This window comes from Nipponia nippon, unplaced genomic scaffold, assembly GCF_047370975.1.
Source record: "Nipponia nippon isolate SJK-2023a ecotype South Korea unplaced genomic scaffold, ASM4737097v1 scaffold_6, whole genome shotgun sequence".
NCBI lineage: Eukaryota > Metazoa > Chordata > Aves > Pelecaniformes > Threskiornithidae > Nipponia > Nipponia nippon.
Window position 1 is genome coordinate 44,032,254 of NW_028262380.1, and position 11,340 is coordinate 44,043,593.

At 38.6% G+C, this 11,340-nt stretch overlaps 2 long non-coding RNA genes across 2 annotated transcripts; both read right to left on the reverse strand.

Moving 5' to 3' along the window:
• Nucleotides 1-386: 386 nt before the first annotated feature.
• On the reverse strand, nucleotides 387-2,864 carry LOC148051437 (uncharacterized). The gene is made up of 3 exons (XR_015699977.1): nucleotides 2,800-2,864; nucleotides 2,087-2,181; nucleotides 387-1,580 (listed from the first exon to the last, which is right to left on the reverse strand). It is a non-coding gene; the product is annotated as an uncharacterized LOC148051437 (long non-coding RNA).
• A 3,893-nt stretch (nucleotides 2,865-6,757) lies between these two features.
• On the reverse strand, nucleotides 6,758-10,904 carry LOC148051438 (uncharacterized). The gene is made up of 3 exons (XR_015699625.1): nucleotides 10,850-10,904; nucleotides 7,427-7,506; nucleotides 6,758-6,795 (listed from the first exon to the last, which is right to left on the reverse strand). It is a non-coding gene; the product is annotated as an uncharacterized LOC148051438 (long non-coding RNA).
• Between the last annotated feature and the right edge of the window lie 436 nt (nucleotides 10,905-11,340).

The window sequence follows — 11,340 nt, forward strand, 5'->3', positions numbered from 1 at the left end:
CCAAACTGTCACCGAAAAAAAAAAGATTTTAATGTTCAAATCCTTAAAACAAACTGCTAAAATGCAGAATAATGACAGATTAGATAAGCACTCGCATGCAAATAAATAGTTTTAGACTACTAATGTATTGCCATTACATTTCATCATGTAATAGGTGAAGAGAAAATGGGAGTATTTGCTAAGTGATCAACCACTTAGGAAAGAGAGTAAAATTTTGGGAATTTCAGGTTGTTTTCTCCACTGTAAAATAGCACAGTGATTTTCAGTTCAGTTACTTCAAAACATGAGGACTAGAAACCAGTAATATCTTGGAAAGCTGAGAATCCCCTTGTGAGGTATGGCATAGAGACCCTGTTTGGATTAATGAAGATGACAGAGTTTGAAGATGTCAGAGATAAGAAAAAAATTTATTTTTGGGGGCTTAGAGAAAAAATATTCACATTTTAGCAATAATTCATCTGAACAGATTGGCACTTGCAGTCCAATTTCCAAATACGGTGTGGATCTTACTCTTCATTGATTAGGCCCTTCTGAAGTAAGACCTAGTTACGCAGAAACAGAGGCCAACTGGCTTACCTCTACTTTGTTCTAGATTAAGGAAAAATTAATTCTGCCCACATCACTGTAGCATTGGCTAAATCGATGCCTAAAAGTAGGTGTTAAAATGGAAATGGAAAGGACAACCACAGTGAGTTACATGGAAAACAGACTATATGCAAATTGAATACATGAAAGCTGATACACCATTTTCATTTGGATCCTGATTTTAAAAGCATCCCTTACAGCTGAAAATAAACTAGATTATTTCAAAAGATTGCCAAAGAAAACAAGTCCTTCACAGACAGTTTGCAGCTACTGTAGTAGAATATACACCTGAGTGTCAAAGATAAACACAAATTGTCATCATAAATTAAGAAACCTGTAATTAAGATGTTAGGTAGTTTGCACTAGTTTTCGTATCAAAATATACCAAAGACTAACTTAATGTTAATCACTTTTTCTCATTTTCTATTTAACAGTTAACTAAATGTTAGATATGTGTATACAATGGATACAGATAACTTTGTTATTAATACATCAAATAGCTATAATAGGAGTGCAGAATATGAAGTATTGAAAGCACAAGACACATTCATACAACTCCCTTGCAAAACAGCTCTTACTTATGGTTGCACACTACATTTTCCCCAAAGTGCAAGAATGAACAGCGCTCACTGAATTCAACATTTTGTTTGACATTGGTAGCACAGAATGTGGACCCATGCCCTCAGATTTCTAGGAAAATTAGGTGTTCACAGTTAATGGATACTTGATATAAGTTTTGTTTTTTCTCCCCCAAAACAGTACCTCACAGGATCTTTTTGGCAAAAAGAGTGACAGAAGCTCATTCTCCAGGGCAACATACAGTTTCCTCAGCTACAAGACCATCCTTTCTTTTCTTGACATCCCAACTCATTCCAAACACATATCCCAACTTCCTCAACAACTGAGATGAGTCTTACAAACAACAGACTCTTTCACTGTGTTGTGCTGATTCATTCCAAGCACTGCTCATCCTGCACACTGAATGAGGCAGGGTCCTGTGGGAAAACAAAGAATGAGATCATGTAATTAAAGACTATCTCATAATGTACACAGGGACTGAACTATAATGGCCTTAACAGTCTTAATTCTATTTCTTAACTCTTGAGTGATTAAGACTGCAAGTTATTTTAATATTGTTTTCTGAATATAACCATTAACAGTTCTGAGTAAAGACATTTAAAAATAACCAAAAACCTCTAGCCAAAAGCCAGCCACATGGAACCATACCAACTACTACTATATGGTATGCAAGGAGAATTACCAGTAGAGCCAACTGGAAGGGAAAACAACACCACTGCTATTTTTATTGAACATTTTTCTATTCTCAATTTGTCTATCCATTAATGTGTAAAAGTTTCGCAGAGATGTTTCAATTTTAATGAAATTCTGCCAGATTAAACTATTTTCAAATCCTGCCTTGTGATTCCCACCAGCTCACATACTTGCTGACTCCAGAAGGATGCTAATGAGTCTATCCATATTCCCCAGGCCAACAGCCTACCTGACAAACACAGAGATCCTACAGACTCTGCTCCCAGCCTTGCCATTTCTCTGCTGAGTGCTCTGTCAAGTCAGGCACAGAATGGTAACTTCATTCTGAAAGAAATGTAGGTTTTTGCAAGAGTTCTAATTTAGCTACGTTAAGCTTCTAAATCTCTCATAAAATGGATGTCATTCCCCCCTCCCCCAGCACAAGTTTCTGGTACGCGTACAATTTGTTTTCAAGCTGAAAGCTTGAACCACGCAATGCGTATTCATCATTCTTTGACTCTTCCCAGGAGCGGGATCTTCCGCAAGTCCTGACAGCCGTCCCATAGTAAGAGAGATTGTGTTGCAAAAAACACCCCTCCTCCCTGAAATTCTAGACCCTGAAAGCACTTTGTTTTGAAGCTCCAGAGAAACAGATTTGGGACTATCATACCTCGTGTTTTCTGTCTCAGTGTGCCAGGCCTCTTATGCTTAGTGCTGTCAGGGAGCAGCATAGGCAGGGCTGCTCTGCAAGGTGGGGATGAGCCAGGAGCCAAAGGCAACCCCAGAAAAGCCCATGCCCACACTGGCTAGGGCACAGTCCAACAGCACATGAACAGCATGGGGAGAACAAGGTACAGGAAACAGGGTCCACCCAGTAGAGAGCAGCTGGAGACAAGGCCAGTGGTAAGGTTACAACGTGAATCAGAAGGGCCCACCCAAGAGACAGGGCTAGGAACAGACTACCTGCAATGCAAGTCCAAGGTCCAGCAAGGGAGACAGAAATGGACAGACAGACCAATGAACCCAGCATAGCTCAGGAAAGGACTGAAGGCTCAGGTCTGAGCTTAAATGGAGCCCCAGGGCTCATGGGCAGAGCGTGTGTGGGTGGGGTCCCAGGTGAGGCTATTCAGGGCCATTAATGCCTATTAGTGCACTCAGGGCATGACAAGTGTTACGGTTAGTGTTGGGGTTACAGTTAAGAAAAGTGGGGGCCACAGAGCCTCAGCATATTCAAGAGTTTGCAGTCTCCAGAGGAGGGTGTGAGCTTCTATGAATAATTCCTGTTTGTTCTTTTTTTCCCATATTCATTTGGGGTTTTGTGGCTAATATTGCTTATTTAAAGGATTTACTCTTCCTTTCTTTCTTTAGCTGCATTTTGACTTATATTGGCTTCATTTGTTTGAAGCCATATCCTTCCTTTCTCTGTTCTTTTTGTTTGTCTCCTTTGTCCATATTTTATGTTTGTTGAAATGTAAACTTCTGGGGACTGCAATATTGAACAAGTTCCTCAACTCTAGTTGAACTCCTTAATGTTTGGAACAAGAGTCAACAGAGCATAAAGGATGTAAAAACTTTTGTTCCTCACTCCTGGAGGTTTTTCCATCATATGTGCTTGGAACTCTGCTTCCAAGAACTATTTCTAAGTCACATCCTTCAGTCCTTTGAGAGCCTCTGAACTGGAAGGACCCAGAGAGAACTCAAGACCCTTCTTTTCCTTAGGCAATGAGGTCAACAGTTGGTCTTACTTTAAATGTCTCTGAGGCTGTCAGTGTGAAGGTCATACACAGTTGTGGTGCTTTATTAAATTAAGAATAATGTCCAGAAATACTGAAAATAATGTCTTGTTTAAATGTCTGCATATAAACCATATAAATGCAAGCAGCAACCATAACTTGAGGCACTCGTAACTGAAGGTTTCAGTGAAGAAATGTATGTTACGCTTTTGAATTTATAAAGGTTCCTTTTTCATCCAGAGCCACAAAATACCTTGCAAATATTATCTAGCTAAACTTCATCACATTCTTGTGAAGCAAAGTAGGAGGACTTTCAGTTTCTACACAGTTGTATCTAGGGTGAAGCACAGGTGGTGACTAGCACAGCAACACAACAAAGCAATGTGGCACAGATGGTGAAAAAAGGTGCCATAATCAGTTGAACCCTGGGGTATACTAGGGTGCTGTTTCGTGAGTTTTGCCAGGACACCTTTTCTTAGAGAGTGCCATACAAGCTTTCACATCAGAAAGCGTGATCATGTCTTGGATCATGTCTGATACAAAGGCAGCAGGTCATATTCTCAGTTGTATTTTGCCTCCTTTTCCCTACTCAAGAACCAAAAATGTCTGTAAAGCAGTCAGAAAACTCTCAGTGTGAAAGAATATCACTGGGCTTATGGATACCATGTGACACTGCACTTCAGATGCACTGAGCGTTCAGAGCAGTACAGATACATTGTGAGAATCAAACAAATGCAGTTACACCAAAAATTTTCTGTGTTCCTCTGTTATAACAAGAAATTGCATCCAGCAACGCAGTTGATACACATCATCTTGGGGTAATGGTAGTACAGCATTGGGGTACTCTGCTGACTGCACCCCCAACGTTACTTGCTATACTCTCCCAGGTGCACAGAGTCAGATGCGGACAATCATGCACTAGCTCCACCTGCATTCTGACCTAGCATCACACAAGATTTTATTGTCCCAAAGTTGTTCAGAGATTCAGAAGCTGACCCTTTCAACCTCTCTATGAAGCACATCCAAGCAGGATTTACATGCTTAGACACGGTCCCTTGCTAACATGGCCTAAATGCTTTTCAGACTACAGAGTGAACAAAGCGATGTCATGACTTATGTGACTGTACTTGGACAGCTATCCAAATACTAGAAAATCCAACCTTAATTAAGTTGCTAAAACAAGCTGTTAAAGATGCAAGATTTGACTGCTTACATAAAATAAATTATTCTGGTTGGATAAGTATGCTTATCATAGCATTTTTACATCTCTTCATTACTCCAGTGGACTGTTTCCAAAATAGTAACATATTTTTAGGTATTTTTCACTAAAAAACAAGATACATCACAAAGCACTCTGGGCTTTGCTAAGTGAGAAGATCACCAAAATTCATAAATATGCATTTAGTAAATCATTCAGCCAGTGCTAAATGGAACTCTTTAGATGGACTTTTCAAAAACATTCAGTGTGTGAGGTGAGTTCATTAATATGGTGTAGCAGATTAGGAGCAATATCTCTTTTCATGCAAAGATTTGCCCTAGAGCAAAAAGAATGATCAGCTTTGTCACTGCTGGTTTTGCTAAAAGATTTTTCTGATCTTACAAGACAGGACTAAAATCTCTAAAGAATTGGTGTTTTCCTGGTCCTCTTTCTGGCGCAAAGGGTGCTCTTGGGAGAATTTCAAGTAATTGAACTGTAATTCTAATTAGAAAGAACTCACAAAAACTCAAATTAAATACAATACTGAAACAGTTCAAAAATTTAGTTATGCATGAAGCACAGAAGATATTTTAATGATGAATGAATCAGAATAACATGTGGGGGATTTTTTGGAAGAAAGTAGAGTTTCCTTGTTAGTAGCAGGTCCAGAGGAGGACCATGAAAATGATCAGAGGGCTGGAGCAGCTCTCCTGTGAAGAAAGGCTGAGGAAGCTGGAGTTGTTTAGCCTGGAGAAGGCTCCAGGGAGACCTTATTGCAGCCTTTCAATGTGTAAGGGGAGCTTATAAGAAAGATGGGGACAGACTTTTTACCAGGGCCTGTAGTGACAAGACAAGGGGTGACAGTTTTAAACTGAAAGAGGGCAGATTTAGATTAGATACAAGGAAGAAATTTTTTACAATGAGGGTGGTGAGGTGCTGGAACAGGTTGCCCAGAGAAGCTGTGGATGCCCCATCCCTGGAAGTGTTGAAAGTCAGGTTGGATGGGGCTTTGAGCAACCTATCTAGTGAAGGATGTCCCTGTGCATGGCAGGGAGTTGGAATAGATATCCTTTAAAGGTCCCTTCCAAACCACACCATTCTGTGATTCTATGATACTACTCTCTTGACCTATCTTGAAACATAACAGATTTTATATTATGGTCATGCTTGCTTGCATATATATATTGACAATTATAAAAACATTGAATTCATCACTTCAACTCATCTTATGCATTTAAATTTATGAAACAATTTTCTTTACAAATGTAATTATTGTAATATGATAAATATCTGCTAAATGTGCACAAATTGAAAGCTCCTTTCCTCCCCCTGAAGTCATTCAATACTTAGAAAATGGTTGTATGAATTTTGAAATGCATGTGTGGGATTTATACAGTACACATTTGAGTTATAGAAGGTCTATCCTGGTTTCAGCTGGGGTAGAGTTAATTTTTTTTTCCCTCGTAGCTGGTATAGTGCTGTGTTTTGGATTTAGTATGAGAATAATACTGATAACACACTGATGTTTTAGTTGTTGCTAAGTAGTGCTTACACTAGCCAAGGACTTTTCAGCTTCTCATGCCCTGCCAGTGAGAACCTAGGAGGGCACACAGCCAGGACAGCTGACCCAAACTGGCCAAAGGGCTATTCCATACCATATGACATCATGCTCAGTATATAAACTGTGGGGAGTTGTCTGGGGGGCAGCGATCACTGCTCAAGAACTGACTGGGCATCAGTTGGTGGGTGGTGAGCAGTTGCATTGTGCATCACATTTTGTATTTTATTTTATTATTATTATTATTATTATTATTATTATTATTATTATTATTATTATTAATAGGAATATTATTTATTATTATTATTATTATTTTCTCTTCCTTTCTGTCTTATTAAACTGTCTTTATTTCAACCCATGAGTTTTCTCACTTTTACTCTTCTGATTCTCTCCCTCATTCCACCGGGGGGGAGTGGGTGAGCAGCTGTGTGGTGCTTAGTTGCCAGCTGGGTTTAAACCACAACTAGGTCCTAGAAAGTACAAACAGAAAAGATGAAATTATTTTTCATATATCAAAATGTAGTCTGCCAAATATAAATAGCAACAAATAATTACTTTTGGCTAAAACATAGCAGTTGGTTTATGTTCAGGTACTGAGTTTGAACTGCTCAGAGAACTTCAGCAAGTCTGAAAAGCAGGATTCAAAGAAATCTTCACCAGTTTTCATGTCTGTAAGTGTTTTGATGCAAAATCCATGATAGAATCAAAAATAAACAATATTATATTTCATTTTCCTTGATAAAAGACTTGAAAAAAAAAGTGGTATCCTAGCAACTAAACATCAGAAGTTTTCAGTGCAAACACCTCTCCCCCTTCACTGTCTCAAGTAATAAAAAGAGAATAATAAAACTCCAAACTTGCAACCAAATCCTAACATAAAACCTGAAAATACAACAGCTCAACAATACATAGTAGATTTGAGCTCATTTTTTTCCTGGCAGAACTGTATGTTCAGATAACTTCCATAACACAGCTGTATGATTGAAAGGGCAATATATTGTGTTTTGTGCTCTTGTCCATTTAGGTCTCTAACTGTGAATATGTAAAACCTTACTGTATCAGGTTTCCTCTGATGACTTTTATTTCATATCCAGCAAATACCTTTTTCTGGACTCTTTGCTTCTATATAACGCAGGCTGTCATGAGCTCTGGTTGTGGTCCTCTCCTTGATCTGCTCCCGCCTAAAACAGTACAAACTATCATTAATACGTGAGGATACTTGAGAACACAGCTCCCTGGAGCATCTAGAGAAAGTGCCAGAAATGGGCCACATGGCACAAACCAATAAACTACAAAGCCATTTTATAAAGCCAGCTATACAATAAAAATACATTCATTTAATATCTCCTCTCTTCCATGCTAAATATTTCCACTTTCAAAGCACTTCCTGATCCCACCAAATGAAACACTATCTCTAGCTTCATCATACACTATCAATACCTGTTTCTGGAAAACCATCAAAATCACTGTTAGTTCTGCATGTGCAACAAAGACTTTTTTTTGGTCTAGTATGATATGCACTCATACGACTATTATTCTGGGTACTTCCTGTCTTGTTTTTATTTTGTTGCCATAAACCAGAAAACAATAAAGTGATTTGGATAAAGAGGCTGACACCAGGACATTTCATCTTCACGGTAATCGATGGTAGCCAGAGCTCACAAGGAAAGCATGGGTCACAGATCGTTTCCTCCCTTTGGTTTGAGCATGAGTGAAGACCTAAATGTGCTGACCGTCCTTTCCTGCAAATGGCATGCTGAAATGTGTGCGCTATTTCCAGTAAATTCAAAACTCCTCATTGACCCATTGTATAAAACAGAATAGCACAAAGGAAGGTAGCTATAAATGTATTGGTGCCACCACATGAAAGGGCACACAGACTGAGGGGGAGAGCAGGCTGAGGGAGAGAATTCAGGAAGGCAAAGGCCCAACTCTGCAAAACAAAACGGGTGAGTATTGGTGTCAGGCAACATCTTGCAAGTGACCATCAGCAGGAAGGAAGTTTCAGCTTCTAGGTAGGTTTCCAGTCCAAATATCACAGTGATTTGCCAGCCAAAGCCCTTCTCTTTGGCCTTCTGCTGTACCTGCTGGGACTTGGGCAGAGGTTAGTCAGGGAGACAGCTAACCAGTGCATCCGGAAACTGCTGTGGCTATATCTGATAGCCGAAGGTTGCTTGCGGCTCACATGCTTGGTCAGTCTGATTTGGAAAAGGGCCCCACTCTCCCAGGAGGATATTGCAACCATCAGGTTATCAGGCAGTTCCCATACCTCTGCACAAAGCTGCTCCACTGTGATTTAGAAAAGTACTACATTTACAACAGGAGAAAGAGAAATAAAGAGAAGGTCTACATAAATTAAAATTAATAACCTAGACAAAATTGATAAAGAAAACTTAGAAGATCAAGAAAGTATGTGTATTTGGCAGGGACTAAAGCAAAAAAAAATGTTTACTAGTACAGACGGATGAAAAGGCTTATTCAGTGCACTGCTGTTTTCTATCTGGGAAGAAGGATGAGATACTCCATCTTATAGGGAGAATGAACTTCTTCAGAGTGGACCAGTAACTACCGAGTATGTCAAAAACCATATGCTAACTAGAGTTAAATATTTTTAAATTCCACACAGGACTCCCAGAAGAGTTTCTGAGAGGTTTTCAACTGGTTGTTTTTATTTTCTGACTGCAACTTTTTAATAACTTGAGTCAATGTCAGAAAACTGGAGCAGTACCAATATTCCTTTGCCATTATTCAAAAGGTCATGCAAGATGAGTTGGGGAACAGAAGGACAAATGTGTCTGACATCAGTCCAGAGACACAGAACTGAAACAGATAAGATGTTTCATTTTTATAAGGTATTATTCATACTATAACACAGCTATAGAATCATTCCTTCCCTCAGCCTGATGAGCCTCTTCCCAAGAGATCTCCATTTCGAAATGCCTGACAGCCGCAGGCTAAAGGTACTTGCCTGGAAGATGGGAAAACTTTCTTCTTACCAGGATGACGGGGAGATGTGGACCCTCTTCACAGACCCCAGTTAAGCACGCTAGTACTCAGACTTACATGGAAGACCACCTCTTTCTTGAGCATCTCCAGCTAGCTTTCTTATGTGTGCAGGCAAAACAATTTCAGAAATGTTCATTATAACTGAAAATATTTTCCATATTGGATCCAGTTTATGAGTTTGTTTGGATTTATGAATAATAACTGACAATGGCTATTTCAGAAAACCCAGCCCCAAAACTGATCACCAAAGATTCTTGCCATCACTACCTGCTTTCGTATTTAAAGTAATTTATAAGAAAATTTTAATATGAAAATTTTCAAGTCCTTCCACATCTAAACCATGCAGTCAGTCTGCCCATCCCATCTTCAGGCAGCTGTAGTGTTGTTTAGTTACAGCACGTCCTGCTTCCACACTAGTCAGCCATGAAAGAAAGTATAAATAAATCTATCCATGGGTGTAGCTGCAAACATGTTGCACACACAGGTACACTACCCACACCACCACAGCTTCCCTTTGCTACCTTATCCTTCCTTAACTACAAATTAAAACAATGTAAGTAGGGGTGCTTGGCAATCTAATGTAAGTCATTGGGCTTTTTTCTTGAGTTACACAAATTACATCACAGCTTTTCAACCTCATGTTACAGCAATAGTATATTGAAATATATTGCAAATTAAATTATTACTATTTATTTAATTTATAAAGTTCTGTACTGGCAGAGCACATAACAGATATAATACAGGCTGAAAACCTAGCTATTGAAAATGAATATTTAAGTAAGTCCATCATGTAATTTATCCTGCTAACTTAAGCAAATCAATTTCTTTTCCTGAAATAAAGTAAAAGGCATGTTTTAAAAAAAAAAATGTCCCAGTAGCACTTATATCTGTGTCGTCTCAAAAGAAACTGTGTTCAGCATTGACAAGTAGTTAATGTTATAGACATGAAACTATCCAAAGGTCCAGATCCATAATGTTTGCATTAATTCTTTATATACAAGTCTATCACAAGTTTCAAACTTGGGCTTCAGCTTTTGAGCTGAACTAGGTGTTTAAATGAATTTTGAAAAGCCTCTAGGCCCTCAATTTGCCTTGAAATCAAAGAGACTTAGGGACATAACTAAACTTTGAGTGCATTTGGCCCTTGATCACATTTTTTAATACACAAGGGCAAAATTTTTATAAGCACTTAAATAAGTTAGAATCATAAATCCCATGACTTTAAACCCAGATGGGAACAAAAACATTTACGTTTTCTTGGCTTCTGGAAGCTCTTTCTATCCAAAGTCATTCCTGATTACAAGAACAGATCTTGCTGTTGGACTACAAGGTCATTGGTCCTTTGTTTCAATTTATGCCTTTCAATAGAAAGGATCTGGACCTTTTTTTTTTTTTAACATAAACAAAAACTTTGTGCAAATTTGTAAAGCTAATACTATTACAATCACCAAACTATTCTTTATTTTAGATCAAAACCAACAGAAATAATATTAAAAAGTTACTTAATTGAAAACATACCTTAAAAAGTCATTCCAAGACCTTTTTAATATCTTGTTAAAGTAAGGAATTTTCAGCCACTCTGCACACATGAATCCTAGAAAACAGGCAGATTTTCTTAACTGAAAATGTAGTATAAGGAAACTAGATTAATACCTATATATACACAATGAGAGAGTTTAGATCTCCCATTTTAGGTCTCTCTTTCTTCTGGGATGTTTTCTCACTGTCTCCTGAAAGAAAAGTTTTATAGTGCCATTGGGAAACAATGCCAAATAACTTCACTTTCCCTACAGCCTACCTCATAACTGGAGCTGTCACTTCTCTTGGGGCGCAATTGAGCAGTCAATACACCCAAAAGTGAAACTATACCTGCAGACCACTGCTACCAGTGACAACTATCCCAGCAGCGGTGGAAGCCTGGTACCTGTAGGATCTATGCCACTGGTACCTGGCAGCCTCCTTGGATCAAAGTATTACCCAATTAGACGTACCTACAAGAAAAGAGAACT